Source organism: Lipophrys pholis (assembly GCF_963383615.2).
Source record: "Lipophrys pholis genome assembly, chromosome: 9".
Classification (NCBI taxonomy): Eukaryota; Metazoa; Chordata; class Actinopteri; order Blenniiformes; family Blenniidae; genus Lipophrys; species Lipophrys pholis.
In genome coordinates, this window is record NC_137639.1 from 2,975,856 (window position 1) to 2,991,360 (window position 15,505).

Sequence of the window (15,505 nt, forward strand, 5' to 3'; positions counted from 1 at the left end):
TTTTGTAAAAGTGTTATCAGTGGGTTAAGTTGCATTTGTGAATTTGTCCTTTCAGCTGTTTCGGCTGTCACCAATGGTGAAAGCTGCCATGCCGTGTATTTATAAGCCACTGGAAGCAGCATGGAAATCAGTATTATTCCCAAGGAAACTTCGACAAATATACAAAGTGAGATCGTTTCAAACTGCTAAAAATAGAAACCGCTATCTCATCATCTGTGATATTAAAGATTGAACCCTTGCTGGAGCTTTACTTGGATAAAAAAGGAGCATGATCCCACAGCTGTTCAACCCCTGCAGGTGAGACCTGAGGCTTCCATGCACAGTCTCTCCTCAATGAGTGGAAACAACAAACCCAAACTCCTTTGGAAACACCTTGTTCACATCCTCAGTGCATGTCTCTTGTGACACGTGCAGATCGTATTGAAGAGGGCAGCTTTAGCAGAGCCATGGCGATCATAATGAGGAAGTAAACAGATCAATATCAGACAAACACTGCGCTTCATTGTGGCTGATGGTGAGATTCTGAGATTGTCGGGTCGTTTTGGCAAAATTAACCTCCAATATTTCTCTGAACAGTCGCCTATTTCCAATATCACCACAGAGAAGTGTTGTATTTTGAGCAGCAGTAGTAAATTAAGCTTGTGAAAACACTGTCATAAATCATTTCGGGAAGCGTACTTATCTGGTATGATCTGCTTCCTCTTTTTGTCAGTAGCTCTAAAACCAGAGTGACTCATTAAAAGCCTCGAACAGCAAAACAATTTGACTGATCCATGAAATATTCACTTCAAGGGCCTTTACTGTCATCGCACAATTACACAACAAAATGAGGACTCCCCAGCAGATTCATTAACACAATTAATCTTATGAAATTACACATCTCTCACAGTCCTGCCAGGATCTTGTTGCTGTCATGGCAGCCTACATCCAGTGACATTGTGTGGTTGTCTGTCTCTTTTTTATTTTTTCACATTTATTTAATTATTTGTTTAACCAGGAAAAAAAACAAACTATTAAGACCGAGATCTCTTTTACAAGAGTGAGCTGGCCAAGAGGTCCGCGGTACACGTCACATAATCATATTTAGAAAACCAACAAGTTTGACAATACAGAACAGTTGAAATTATAAAATGCAGATTTGTATACACAATTTGACAGTTTGCCCTCTGATGGACTGGTGACTTGTCCAGGTGTATCCTGACCTCACCCATACTGAGCTGGGATTAATTCAGATTTAACCTGTCACCCTGCACAGGATATACAGCAAGCGATATGGATGGATGGATGGATGGATGGATGGATGGATGGATGGATGGATGGATGGATGGATGGATGGATGGATGGATGGATGGATGGATGGATGGATGGATGGATGGATGGATGAACAAACATAAAACATACCTTGTAGAATTGAGAACAGCCTATTGACTGACTGTCAAACTGCTCCAGCTTTATTGTGGTGTGTGTTGGTGAGAGTGGCTTTTTCCACCCGTGTTTGCTATTGGCTTCACTGTAATGTTTTGGCAAATCAGAGAGGTCTGCACCTTTTAATAAAGGAAATCTTAAGGACCTCTGTGAGAATCTAAAAGCCTCAATAGTTAGTTATGTGTCATGAAGTGACCACAGTCAGAAGGCACTGCCAAGGGAAGTATTGTCATTGTGGATGTTAATGTGCAAAGATACTGAAGGAACAAGTGAGTAAATGAACTATACTGTGGGAAGTGGGAAACTTTTCCATTCAAAATAAATGCGATTAAAGCTTCGTGGCAAATCTATTTACATTCACACACGTGTGGCAAGGTGCATACAGGTTCAGAGAACCTGCACTCACTTTGTAGAAAGGCAAAGCAGATTCACTCACACACACACACACACACACACACACACACACACACACACAGCCCCAGGTGTGTGATCACCTCGGGCTGTGTGGCAGTGAGAGCTTTTAGAGCTTTGCCTGACAGCTAGTTTTAGTGTGTGATGAAGCGTTTCTCGACCATTTTGTGATTGCCCAGTGTGTGATTGCCTGCCTCTGTCTTTTCCAGGGTGGTACTAGAGTGTGAATTATGTACCTCCACTTCTTCCATTCCTTGTTCAACTCGCTGCTTTAAACCGAGGTATCACCCCAAAGGGCTGGCGCTCCAGGCCCGGACACTCTAATAACCATCCCCATAAATGGACAGTAAATCTGAGGTGGTATAAAACACAACCTTATGAGAGGCAATCATTTGGAAGCGCTTAGTGCTTCAACCTCCCTCCCCTCCATATTTCCCATCTCCTGCTCTCTTTTTTTTCCAGTGGCTTGGTTCCTGTCTGTCTTCCTCCTTATCCCTACTTCTTTGTTTTCTCCTTCCTTCCACTTCGCCTATCCTCTCTGTTGCATGAGTTCCCACCTAAATTACTGCAGGCGCTGCCGCAGAATCTGAACTACACCTACAGGCTTGACTGGAAAGGTCAACAAGCTGCTTAAATTGAAGAATAGCACAGGAGAGAGCAGAGCAATCTACACTTCCCATCTCCTCTTTCTTCTCTTGTTCCCTGCTCCTCCTCGCCTTCCTTCTATTTATTTTTTCAAATATATTGTTCATTTTTATGGTCCATCCAGGTGATGTAGCTTCTGTTCACCACGCATACTCCTGTGTGTTGATTCCATCTTTGGTTTATCAGGGTTTTTTTTTTTATGTTTTCTGTATTTCTTGCCACGACTTTACTTCTTCTCCTGTATCTGCTTTACCCTGTCTTTCACCTTCTGTTCACTGCTCCCGTGGATGTATCGGAGTTCCTATTACCTGAGACAAAGTGACTGTATTGACTCCATGAATCCACCACATAGCGGCCATTCTTCTTCCTACCTTCTTTCTTCTCTTATTCCTCGCTTGGCTTTTTTTTTTTTCTTTCTCACTCATCTGCCCCCCCCGCCTTTGTTTTGGCTTCCGTCTCCTGTGTTCCCACTCAGACTTGGGCGCAGGCTGAATGTGGTTCCGAATATCAAACAGGATATCTGCTGCTGCCTCTCAGAAAAATAATAGAAGCAAAAGTTACAAATGCGACTGACTTGCTGTTCCCTTTCATTCTGCCTTCTTGTCCTTGTCTCCGAGAACAGCAAAGTGTTACACACAGGTGACCAGGCAGATATTCAGCACAAAGCAAAATCGGTAAGGACAGTGGATAAAAGACAGGCAGTCAGGGAGCTCATACCTCCGTCTGACATGAATCTGATCCAGAGGGGTGAAACAGAAGACCAGGCGCAGTGAGTGAGTGAGTGAGTGTGAGGAGTGCAACTCAACATGGCGATGCACAGGTGGTAAACAAAAGTACTCTGCCATTAGCACCAATGCCAACTTCCAAAAAAGAATCAAATATGAGCTCAACGACAACACTGGAAGAGGACATGCTGGAGGAGCTGCAGGTCTACGTGAACGAGTACTACCAATGACTCGTCATGTCCAAAACTCCGCTTCCATCCTCTTCCAAGAGGAGTCACCCCGGACCTTCTTCACCGGCTGCTACATCACCAAACAAGCAGTTTGAGGACATACCGGTTGGTTCTGGCACCGTGAGGTTCAGGCTCTGCAGAACTTTCTTGAGTTCAGCCAGCAACAGGTGGCCTGTCGCCTTGGTCTCCGACAGGAAGAGGTTTATTGCAGAGGGATCCCAAGCCGTCATCACGGTGGACAGACTCTAGCTCAAACTTCCAGCTGTTCTGGTGTAGTATTGTAATAGAACACCCTGGAAAGTGGACATTTGATTGTATTTTTACTTTCCTCACCTCAGTTTCACATTCCCATCTCATCAAGATGTAAGGGATCTCAGAAAATACCAATGCTCATCGTGGGTGTCTTGGTTTTTTTCTTTTTTGCATTTGAAATATTCTTGAACCATTGATCAATCCAACTATTTCTCACAAATATCTATATATGTACATCTCAAAAAATTTCAATATCGTGAAAAAGCTCAGTATTCTTTGTCAGTCATTTCAGGGGGTGTAACTCATACAGACTCATTACACAAAGATTGAAAAATTTAAAGCCTCTATGTCTTGTAATTTTGATGTTTATGTCTTACATATAATAAGAATTAACAATTGAATAGTTTTCAGTGTCTCGGAAAGTTTCAATATCACATAAGACCTATGAAAAAATGGTGTTTTAAGCACAAATCTCAGGCTTCTGAATAGTATGTTCATTTTTATGCACTCAATACTTGGTTGGGTCTCCTTTTGCATGAATTACTGCCTCAATGTGCCACGGTACATTCAGGCAGCATTTTGCATTTCATTTGGTCCCAGAGTCCAAAGGAACAGTGGCGAGGCACAGAATCCTTTTTGCTTAAAGTCCAGTGTGAAGTTTCCACAGCCAGTGATGATTTGGGTGCCATGTCCTCTGCTGCTGTCGCTCCACTGGGTTTTCTGAAGTCCACAGTCAACGCAGCATCCAGCAGGAAACTTTAGAGCTAAGGTTTGTCAGCTGGATTTGCTTGGAATTGGCAGTGGTGGTGCCAGAGATCGGTGCTCTGGGGGAGCTCGATCATTCAGTGACTGTGCTGTTGGGGATCTCATAATGGAGGGTCCACATAATGGAAAAACTCTGCTATTTCAAATAGTATTATGCCACACAATACACAAGATATTTAGCTAAAGTGATAAAGATGAAAGGTTTACAAGCCTGCCACTTAAACACATCACTGAATGTAAACTTCACTGATGGAGCCACAACAGGGTATTGGAAAACGGCCTTGCTCTTTCAGTCTCTCAGTCCTTCCTGACACTGAAGGTGTGCCTCCTTAAATAAGCCCAGCCCCACCCTGAATGGGGCCAATCAGGACAGGTTGGGATAAACAAATGCCCAAGGGGAGTTTAACCCACCCTAAATTAACATTACTGAAAATTATAATAATAAAGTACCTAAGTAAACAGAAAAATCATTATCACATTCAACCTATATACAATACACTATTTTAACCAGTCACCAATTCCCCACTATACATATTTACACATACATATACAAACAGTGCACCCCTACAGCCAGTGGACTGTGCCATCTGCCATCTGACGGCTCAAATACAGCTCCTCCAGCAGTGTGTGCTCCCCTGAGGAAAAGTCTAACGGGCCAGTGCAGGAAGTGCGTGCGGTGAGTTCTGTTGGGAGTTTTGCCACTATACAGAAGTTATACTGTGTGCCACTGACACGGGATGTAGGGGGTACCTCCCTACAGACCCAGGATGTTTGATAACTACTGTCAGCCGTGGTGATTGATGGATTTTCCGTCTCTGTTGTTACAAAATGTGCGCTGATGTGCACTCCAGCCCCACCCACGCCAGTGTGGGTGACGCGACGCCACAACCCGTCTCCAACCCACACTCCCAATGTTCACAAGCACTCCCATTTTTCCACTGTGTGCAGGTGCCCTCGAGTCTTTATTTTATAGTGAGAAGGGAATATCACCTTCTAACATTTCCCACCCCTTCTGGAGTCTCAAAAACAGGGTGGCGAGACAAGAAGTCTGCAACAATGTTCTGTTTACCAGCTCTGTACTGCACCGTGAAACGGTACGGTTGCAGAGCCAAGAACCAGCGGATGATGCGAGCATTTGAGTACTTCATGCGCCCTAGCCACTGCAAGGCACAGTGATCAGCCTCGAGGGTGAAGTCTCTGCCCAGCAAGTAGTATTTGAAGCTGTCAAGTGCCCTCTTGACAGCGAGGCACTCCAGCTCGACTGCCGCATTCCTTGTTTCTCTGGGGAATAATTTACAGCTGATATATGCCACTGGTTTGTGGTCCTCCCCCTTCCCTTGGAGGAGCACTGCCCCAAGACCAACCCCAGAGGCATCGGTCTGGACAGTGAAGGGCTGTTCGAAGTCGGGGCTCTGCAGCACTGGGTCTTTACAGAGCGCCGCCTTCAGATCTTTGAACGCCCACTCCTGTTCCTTCCCCCACCTGATCTGGGAGGTGCCTGACTTCCGAGTCAGGTCAGACAAGGGAGCTGCTCTCCGGGCAAAGTCTGGTACAAACCGACGATACCAGCCCGCCAGGCCCAGGAAATACTTGACATCCCTCTGGGTGTGGGGCCTTGGGCAGTCCAGTACTGCCTGCACTTTGTCTTTTTGTGGCCGGATCGCACCCCGGCCTAAAACATGACCAAGGTACTGCACTTCCTCCTTGGCCAGGGCACACTTGAGCGGGTGGATGGTCAGCCCCACCTGCTGGATGCGGTGCAGTACTTCACCTAGGTGACGCAGGTGGTCCTCCCAGATGGTGCTGTACACTACGATGTCATCCAGGTATGCGACGGCGAAGGAGTCAGTGCAGGCCAAAATAATGTCCATTAACCTTTGGAAACTGGCTGGTGCACCCTGAAGGCCAAAGGGCATGACCACGAACTGAAAAGGTCCCTGGGGTGTAGAGAAGGCTGTGTACGGCCTGGCCTCCTTGGCCAGGGGTACCTGCCAGTAACCTTTCCATAAGTCCAGTGTTGTTATATAGGACGCTTTTCCCAACCTCTCGATTAAGTCCTCGAGCCGAGGCATGGGATAAGCGTCAAAGTGGGATTGGGCATTCACCCGGCGAAAGTCAATACAAAAGCTCATGGTCCTATCTTTCTTTGGCACCAACACCACCGGGTTACTCCATTCACTCGCAGACCTCTCAATCACCCCCAGTGCCAACATCTCCTCCACCTCGGCCTTCAGGTGCAGCAGGAGACGTTCTGGTACCCAGTACATCTGCTGGCGCATAGGGGTTGTGTCCTTGAGAGGGATGATATGCTCCACCACCGTGGTATAACCTGGTGTCTCCTTGAAAAGTCCAGGCGAAATGATCGCTGCCAGCTCCTTCTGCTGGCGGGAGGAAAGATGGGACAAGTCCATGGTCGCTGTCTGCTGGTGGATCGGAAAAAACTGCCCCGGACACTCCTCTTCTGCCACAGCCTGCACCCGGAGCTGGAGACCTGGCATGCCACTCTTTCAAGAGGTTGACGTGGAAGGTCTGTTGAGGTTTCCTCTTCCCCGGCATGTGCCCCTCGTATGTAGCTGGACCCATCTTCCGCACCACCTCAAATGGTCCCTGCCACTTGGCCAGGAGCTTGTTTTCTGAAGTGGGCAGCAGAAGCAGGACTTTCTGGCCTGGCTGGAGGTTGCGCTGCCAGACAGCCTTGTCGTACCAGGTCTTTTGTTGCGACTGGGCTTGCTTCAAGTTTGCCTGCACCAGCTCAGTAATTCCTCCATCTTGTCCCTCATCTTAAGGACATGGGCCAGAATGCTGCGCGTCTTGGGGGTCCTAGGCCCTTCCCAGGCTTCTCTCAGCACATCCAGAGGACCCCTCACCTGTCTTCCATAGAGCAGTTCGAATGGTGAGAAGCCAGTGGAAGCCTGAGGAACCTCTCTGTAAGCAAACAGATGGCCTCAGATGCCCTTGATGCCTAACCAGCTGTACACCTGTTTGAGGGTCTTAGACAGGGAAGCGGTACCCTGATCAGTCAGGATTTCCTCTGGGATTTCTATTCTGGAAAATAACTGCAACAGGGCCTGGGCTATGGGGCGAGCTGAAAACTTACACAGAGGAAAAGCCTCCGGGTGGCAGGTGGCATAGTCACATATAACCAAAATATATCTATAGCCATTCTGCGATCTCTCCAGGGGGCCTACCAAGTCCATAGCGAGAGAAGGGGGTCTCAATAATGGGCAGCGGCTGCAGGGGATAAGGTCTAGCCTGTTTCTTGCTAGTCAGCTGGCACTTAGGGCAACTTTTGCAAAACTCCTGCACTTCCCTTTAGAGACCTGGCCAAAAAAACCTGGTGGCTATCCTCTCATAGGTCTTGGAATTGCTCAGATGTCCTGACCATGGGATCGCATGGCCTAAAATGAGCACCTTTTCCCTGAGCTGCCTGGGAACCACCAGCTGCTCTGCTCTGCCCTCACCTGGCTGATGGCAGCACAGTTGACCTCCCAAATTAAAAGATTTAAAATAATTGTTTTAATTAATTAAGGTGTGGCAGATAAATAAAACAAAATAAAATGATACAACAAGCATAAAAAGTGGTGTTTGTTTTGCTTGTTTTTCTGCAACCCGACGGTCCCATCTACGGTTGATGAGCGATATGACACCCAAAGTGTGCTAATGTCCAGTCTGCTCTGTAATTTTGTTTTGCTTTCTGTCACTGCAGAAAGCCCTGCTTCACACAGAGGTCATGTCATAAATGGAAACAAGTTTTTCAGTGCTGTTGTGGCGACCTTTCGTTTTCTGCCATGATTTTAATCCAGAACACCAGCAGAGTTGTTGCCTCTTAAGGTCGCCGTCATTTGCAATCTCCAGTAGTTGATCATTTTCTTGTAGAGACACGCTGGATTCTCCTGGTTGGTTGGAAAATGGGTGGCGGATCCATTCCTTGGCAGTCCAGTGGGTCTTGTGGTTGTGAAGTAGCGTCCAACCCCAAAATCCCTGCACATGTTTGAAACATGTCAAATAATGCGCCGTCCGCACAAATTCAATCTGACTTTAAATGCTTCTTCTGGCACCTCAGAGGCGCTTTTACCATGTGCAAAGAAACATTCCAAAGACGTTGGAACCCTGCTCATTTTGCTAGCTTGAGGGTTTCGATTTCGCGGTAATGTATTGGAGCAACCACATTGGACTGAGGGAGCGGCACAGAGGATTGTGGGAAATTCTTCTTTTGATTTTGTTTGACCGTTGCAATGGCTACGAGCCATAGTTTTGTGTTTCAGTTATGCTGTTGGTTATCATTGCTTTATCATTTTATGTCTTGTTGGTTATATTTAGTTGCAGTCTGTGTTGCACCATGGGTTGAGGGGATGCTGTGGGTGAGGACATCCCTCTGTGCTCAATGTTTTTGTGTGAGTGTCAAAATAAAGTTCAGGTCTTGAGCAATTATTTCAGTTTCATCCTACTTGTTTGTGCATGCTGGCGCAACAGCACTATATGGTACTGGATGTTGGTAAGACATTTGACTGGCCAGTGATTTTCCAAAATAAAACATTATTCGATGTTGTAGAATTTCTGTTGCTTCCTCTGTGATGCTCAGGTTCAGAAGGATGAATGAAGAATAGACATTGGATTCGATGCAAGGGAGTTTAATCAAGGGAACTGTGAGAGATCTCACAGCACAATCAGACAGACACGTCACGGACACCGAGAGCATACTCAGACAGAGAACATACTCACGGACAGAGAACAGACATAGACAGAAACCCGACTAACCCACCGAAGGACCCCTCTACTCCTTAGAACACCTTCCCCGCACCAATGCCCCTCTGCCACGGCTCCTTAACATCTGACAATAACGTTTGTTTTACTTTGTACAATGGCACGCAGATGTATCAGGGAAAGGGAGCTGTCGTTAGATAGTAAATACAACCCAGTCTGTAGATTGGATAAACAAAAAAAAAACTGCGTGTGCAGACATTTCAGTTAAGGCAATTAAAAGATGTCTCCGTTTATAGGTGACTTCAGGTTTTTCCACGACATTCAGAATCAGGTAATAAATAAAACTGAAATAATGTAAGTTACTGTATGTACTCTTTCCGAGCGGCCTGGTACCAATTGACCCACAGACCTGTGCCGGACGTTGGGCTAGTAAGAACTTAAAATGGCAAGTAAACAAACGTTCAGGTACATAGACACTTCAGATACACCACATGGAGCAGGTATATGAAGAAGTTGGAGTTAATTGGTGGATTACACAGTTGAGAAAAACCTGCTGAGAGCAGTTCGGTAAAGTTCCGGCATCAATTACTCTTTAATGAAATGTCATCAACACACAAATCATGCCTCTTTCTCATCTGTGTGAGGAAGGCTATATACAATATGCTACAAGCTAATCTTTTGTCAAAAGTACCCGTCTTTGGAGCAGCAGAAAACAACATTGTTCAGCAGGCTGTGACCAGAGTGCAGGGAATGTCTGCAATTTACAAACCGCTGCAAAAGTGAAGACAAATACAGCTCAAATGCCTAACAAAGTGACTGGTATTCAGTGCAGTCTCCAAAATCACTGGAGCCTTCAGTTAATCATACTACAACACTTGGTTTGATAGTGATATGGTTTGTAATATCTGTCTTCACTGTTGTAGTGGTTTTGCAATCTGTGCATTTGTGTGTGCTGGTGGGATGAAATTATCCCTGTTAATGCTTCAAATCCACTTCTTGCTGACTGTTGTCTAACTTTTGTAATTTCATATGGAAATGTATCATACATGTGTATGTATTTTACTTTAGGTCATTTCGTGTCTGTGTGAGAGAGGGACTTTATTTGTATGATGTGGCTCTTTGTAGTACCACCGTCATTTGTGTGGTTCTTGGTCTCTGACTGGTTGACTACCCCTGACCTAAGCTCCCATCTCACTAAAAGAGCTGCAAACTGCATGAAGCTCTCAGTACATGCCTGATGGTTGTTGGGATCTCACAAGACCACAGAAAGTTGGTTAATTTCTGAGGAAGGACAATCTTCATTTGTCATGATATATGTGGAGTCTGACTCTCAGGAATTTGACTGAGCATTCCATTGCAGGGAGTCGTGCTGGAACATTGACTAGATGTTGACATGCACTCAGCCAGTCACCAATTGGTGACTCCCAGGATTCGACACGTTGGAATGCCCCCCATCTTACCAAAAGCATTTGGAGCAGTGGCGGGCCGTCAGGGCCTGCAAGGCTTCTCTGCAGGCCTAAGAAAAATATCAGAATCACAGACTGATGTTGATTATATTTTGTCCATGAATACTGCTTAAATAATCCCAAACTGTCTGTCCGCTTCCTCTCATAGCTTCTCCCCTGACTGCTGCTTCCAGACTGAACTTCCATATTAAAGCTTTTAACCAATCACATTTCAGCCATCACCTGTTGCCGGGTAAAGAAATCTGCCTGAGGCCTCCATATTCAATTCTGCAGGCGTCTGCGGTGTAAAATACGAGTCGGTCAAGCTGCTGCTTCAACCGATCAGATTTTGATTTTGGCGACTTGGGGCCTTCTAGAAGGCCTAGGGTGACATCAGCATATTCAAGCCCTCTGATTGGATGGTCAGAGAGTTCACTCTCCAGCGCTAGCTTACTGCATTTGTAGCGAGCTGCATGAACAAAAATATTGTTGTGTTGATTTAATAGCGGTTTTGTCAACGTACAATGGCTAAAGAGGAAGATAAAGAGATTTGGTTGCAGATTTATTGTCAAAACCATTTTCAAGAGGGACTTTTCCAAGAGGTCATTGAACGCACCGCAGCACTCAAAGCACACATAGATCTGATGCAATTGACTTGCACTCACTATAACTTCCTTGGCAGGATTCAGGATTATATGATTTGCCATTATATTATTTCCAAGACCGCTAAAGCTGACATTTGTCTCCCTCCTCAACCCCCAGAAGTTTTGGGAATAGCAGGTTTTTTTATGCAGCTGCAGCAGAAGGTGAGACGTGAACTCAGATTTTTTTTCATCGTCATACACAGTCTTCGCCCCGGGATGGAAAACCAGCCAGGTCTGCCACTGGTGATAAAGGTATTTATTCTGGCTACACAAGTATCTATCTGTAATGCAAAGGCTTTTTGTACTGCATTTCTGCATGATAACATGGTTTTTGTAGCCATGAAAAGTTATTGATGGGTGAGTTGGCTCAGACCAGCACTAGTGAAGAAAAAAAAGCTTTGTTCCTGCTCTTCGACGGAGGTGGTGAGTTGCTGGCAGCAGCTCACCCATCCTTAGCAGCCTGCTTACAGCAGAGGCCAGAGGTCAGACCTTCCCCTGGATCCAGAGACCAGCACCCAGCGTCTGATCTCCCATCAACAAGGGAAGACCAACCCGTTTCCCAGGATGAGACCTGGGAAACGACACCTCACAGAACCTCTTTGTGCTTTTACCTCAACAAGCAGGAAAAGCATCAGACCCGAGCAACCAGCTCCTCTGGTCTGGACAAGGGAACAACCAGGACGCTGCAAAGAAAGACTCTCCTGATTCAACAACTTCGTCTTCTTCTCCTCCTGAACCATCAACTTGGTCTTCTTCTCCTCAGCCTGCAGAACGCAGCCAACCACAGTTAGCAGGAGGTGCTAACTGCTACAGGAGCAGCAGCTTCTCTCAGCCTGGACAACAACTAAACTCCTTCTTCAAAGACATCAAGAGATCATGAGATGATTAGATAAACATGATCCTATGCAGATGTTGTAAGGCGGGAGTGCTATTTATTGTGTTCTAGATGTGGCTGCATAGAGTGAACTGACCGGACTGAGAAATAAATGCAGAGGATCTTGGAGGACCTCACGAGGATCACTCAAGTGAGAAAAAGGACTCTGATCTGCACTAACTAATCTTTTTAATATGCTCATTTGGACTTTATAATTGTTTTTAGGCCCTTTAAAACTTTGTGTGAGGACACGTTTTAGACTTTTTTTAAAGATTTTCTAAAGTAGGATATTACCTTCTTTAACAACGCATCCTCCTGTGTAGATCTTAATGAACCGCGGGCTGAATGTGAATCGAAACCGTTGTTGCCTCACTTCTTTAATCACTGACAGTTGCTCTCCCCCTGGTAGAACTAAACACTTTTTTTTTTGTTTCAACTTTTTTATTATTATTGAAATACAAAATTGTGCAAAACAGCGAACAATAGAACATAGTACAATAGTGTGCACCAAAGAGATGTATATTCTGAAAGTATCATTTTCTCTCAACCCCATCACCCAAACCGACCTCAGTTCTCTCAGTCAAGAACAAAAAAAACAAAAAACAAAAAAAAGAACATTAAAAATAAGTAAGAATAAAGTGAACTACATACTTATTGGGAGCTCAAAAACCCTGTGCTCACATCTACATTCAAATTGAAAGCAGAAGGGATCCCAGTGTGACCGTGTGGCAGACAAGCGGAGGAGAGGCAACCCTATGCAGTCCCCCCAGAGAACATTGTGGCAGGAAGACCGTCCACATAGTCAATAAGTGGTCTCCAAGTTAGGTAGAATTTGTTGGAAGACCCTCTCAATGTAAATTTAATTTTTTCCAGTTTGAGAAAAGACATGATATCCTTCAGCCAAGATTTAAACGAGGGAGGCAAAGGGGCCTTCCATAGAAGGAGGATCTTTCTACACGCGATCAATGAGGTGAAAGCTATGACTGTCCTTCTTTTTTTTGTTATGGAAATTCGATCTGGTGGTCTACCAAATATTGCCACATGAGGGCAGGGGGCTATGTTAGTCTGTAGGACCTCTGAGATAGCCTCGAAGAATTTCTCCCAGAAGTGAGTCAGTTTTGGGCATGACCAGAACATGTGTGTCAAGTTACATGGGGCCTGCGCACATCTGTCACATCTGTCTTCGACTTTGTCTGGATAAAATCTGGAGAGTTTTTCTTTACTGTAATGCAGCCTATGGAGCACCTTAAATTGTATGAGGTTAAGTCTAGCACAACTGGAAGAAGAATTGACCCCTTTCAAGGCTTCATTCCAGAACACGTCCGAAAAGACGATCTGCAGTTCCTCCTGCCAACCTGTCCTGATTTTGTCAAGAGTGGGTTCATCCTTTGTCAACAGGAGATTGTAAAAATAGGAGATATGTCCCTTTAGCAAGCTACGTGCCTCCAGTAGTAGGTCAACACCACTAGGATGTGGAATTTGAGGAAATTGAGGAGAGTGAGTTTTGACAAAGTTACGAAGCTGGAAATATCGGAAAAAGTCGCACTTTGTGAGCGTACCAGTTTTGCATAGATGGTCAAAGCTCGCAAACATGTTATTAACAAATAGATTGCGTAGAGTGTGGAGTCCATTTTTTTCCAAGAATTTAAATCTGGGGTCGATTCTGTCGGGTAAAAATAAATGGTTATTACAGATAGGAGCCAACTGGGGCAAAGGAAGCCACCCGCAGTAGCGTCGGATCTGGGCCCAGATTTTCAAAGTTGCACTGACAACAGGGTTAGATGAGAATTGGGAGGGAGTTATGGGCAGAGGACTAGATACCAGAGCCTGCAATGAAGAGGAGGAACATGAGTCTGCTTCGATTTGGTACCAGCCGCCTTGAGGCAAGGTGCACCAAAGCATGAAACTAAACACTTTTAAACAAGTGTAACACATAGAGCTGTTTAACTTTATGAAGATGTGTTGATTCTATTACAGTGATTGAGTTCTATTGATGATATCAGGAGTAGTTTTCAACCTGTAAACCAACAGCTCTGCCACACACACACACAGGGTCTGCATGCTAATCTTTGCTTTACTAACTAGTTAACTACCAACCTACACCTTTCACATCAAAGACAACATCACACAGTAACTGAACACCGTCTGACGACTCCAGACGTTTTACAAGACAATTCGCATTCACATCAACTCATTTTAGAAATGGACCTTTACACCCACAGGAAGCAACGCTAAAGACAAGCCTCCATGTTCTATTGTTCTCCATCACCTGGTGGAGACTGAGGACAGCCTTCCTGCTCTCTGAGAACCTCCAATTGGAACGTAGTTTCTTGTGATCCGCCATCTTGTTTTGTAGTTCCATCCCAGGTCACACACACACAAACACTCCCTCCACCTCTCTCTCTCTTTCTCACTTTCTCTCTCGACACACGCATACACACACACACACCAAGCTTTATATAGGTAGTTAGAATCTGTGTTTTATTTGTTTTCATTCGTAAATAAATATAATTTTTGGAATGATACTTGCTGTTTTATTAATGAGCACAAAGGTGAATGAAATGTCGACCTCTTCTGTGTCAAGAACTCCAAAATCCTTCAAGCTTTACCGTTAATTCTAGTAATTGTAATTAATTTAACTATTAGTTCAAATTCCTGATTAATAGTTTAGCATATCTTATGAGACTGATAAAACTGAATTTGTTATCATTTCCTGTTAAACAGGTGGTGCTCCCGAGGTATCTGATACAGATCAGATTACATTTTCAATAACATATTTAATAACTATCTTTGATAATTATCAGTCATTATCGATAGCCAAACTGCCAAAACCCAACATAAATGGTGCCCCGTGCCCAAACTCACAACGTAATTGGTACCACATGATCCTTATGAGGTAAGAAATCGATACATGGTCAAGCCTCAAGACCCAACGGATACCTCGCTGAATTCTACAAAGAATTCTCGTCTCTCTCACTAACATTTTTTTAGAATAACTGAGGAGATTAAGGAACCTTCAACTCTTGATACACATACAAACTGTGCTAATATTAGTCTTCTCTTAAAACCAGATAAAGACCCCACACTCTCATCGAGCTATCTCGATATATCTCTAATCAATGTAGATCTTCAAATATTTAGTAAAGCATTAGCAAGCAAAATGGAAAAAAATGGCACTCCACATCATACACCCTGATTAAAGGTTCATTAAATAACGACACTCCACTAACAATACACGTAGATTAATTAATCATAAAGTTATACTTATAGACCACTGCCACTACAACAAAGAAAAAGCCATTATTACCTCCTTAAACACAGAAAAAGGCTTTGATAGAGAAAATCGGAAATTCCTTCTCACTACACTACAGAAATTTGGATTCAG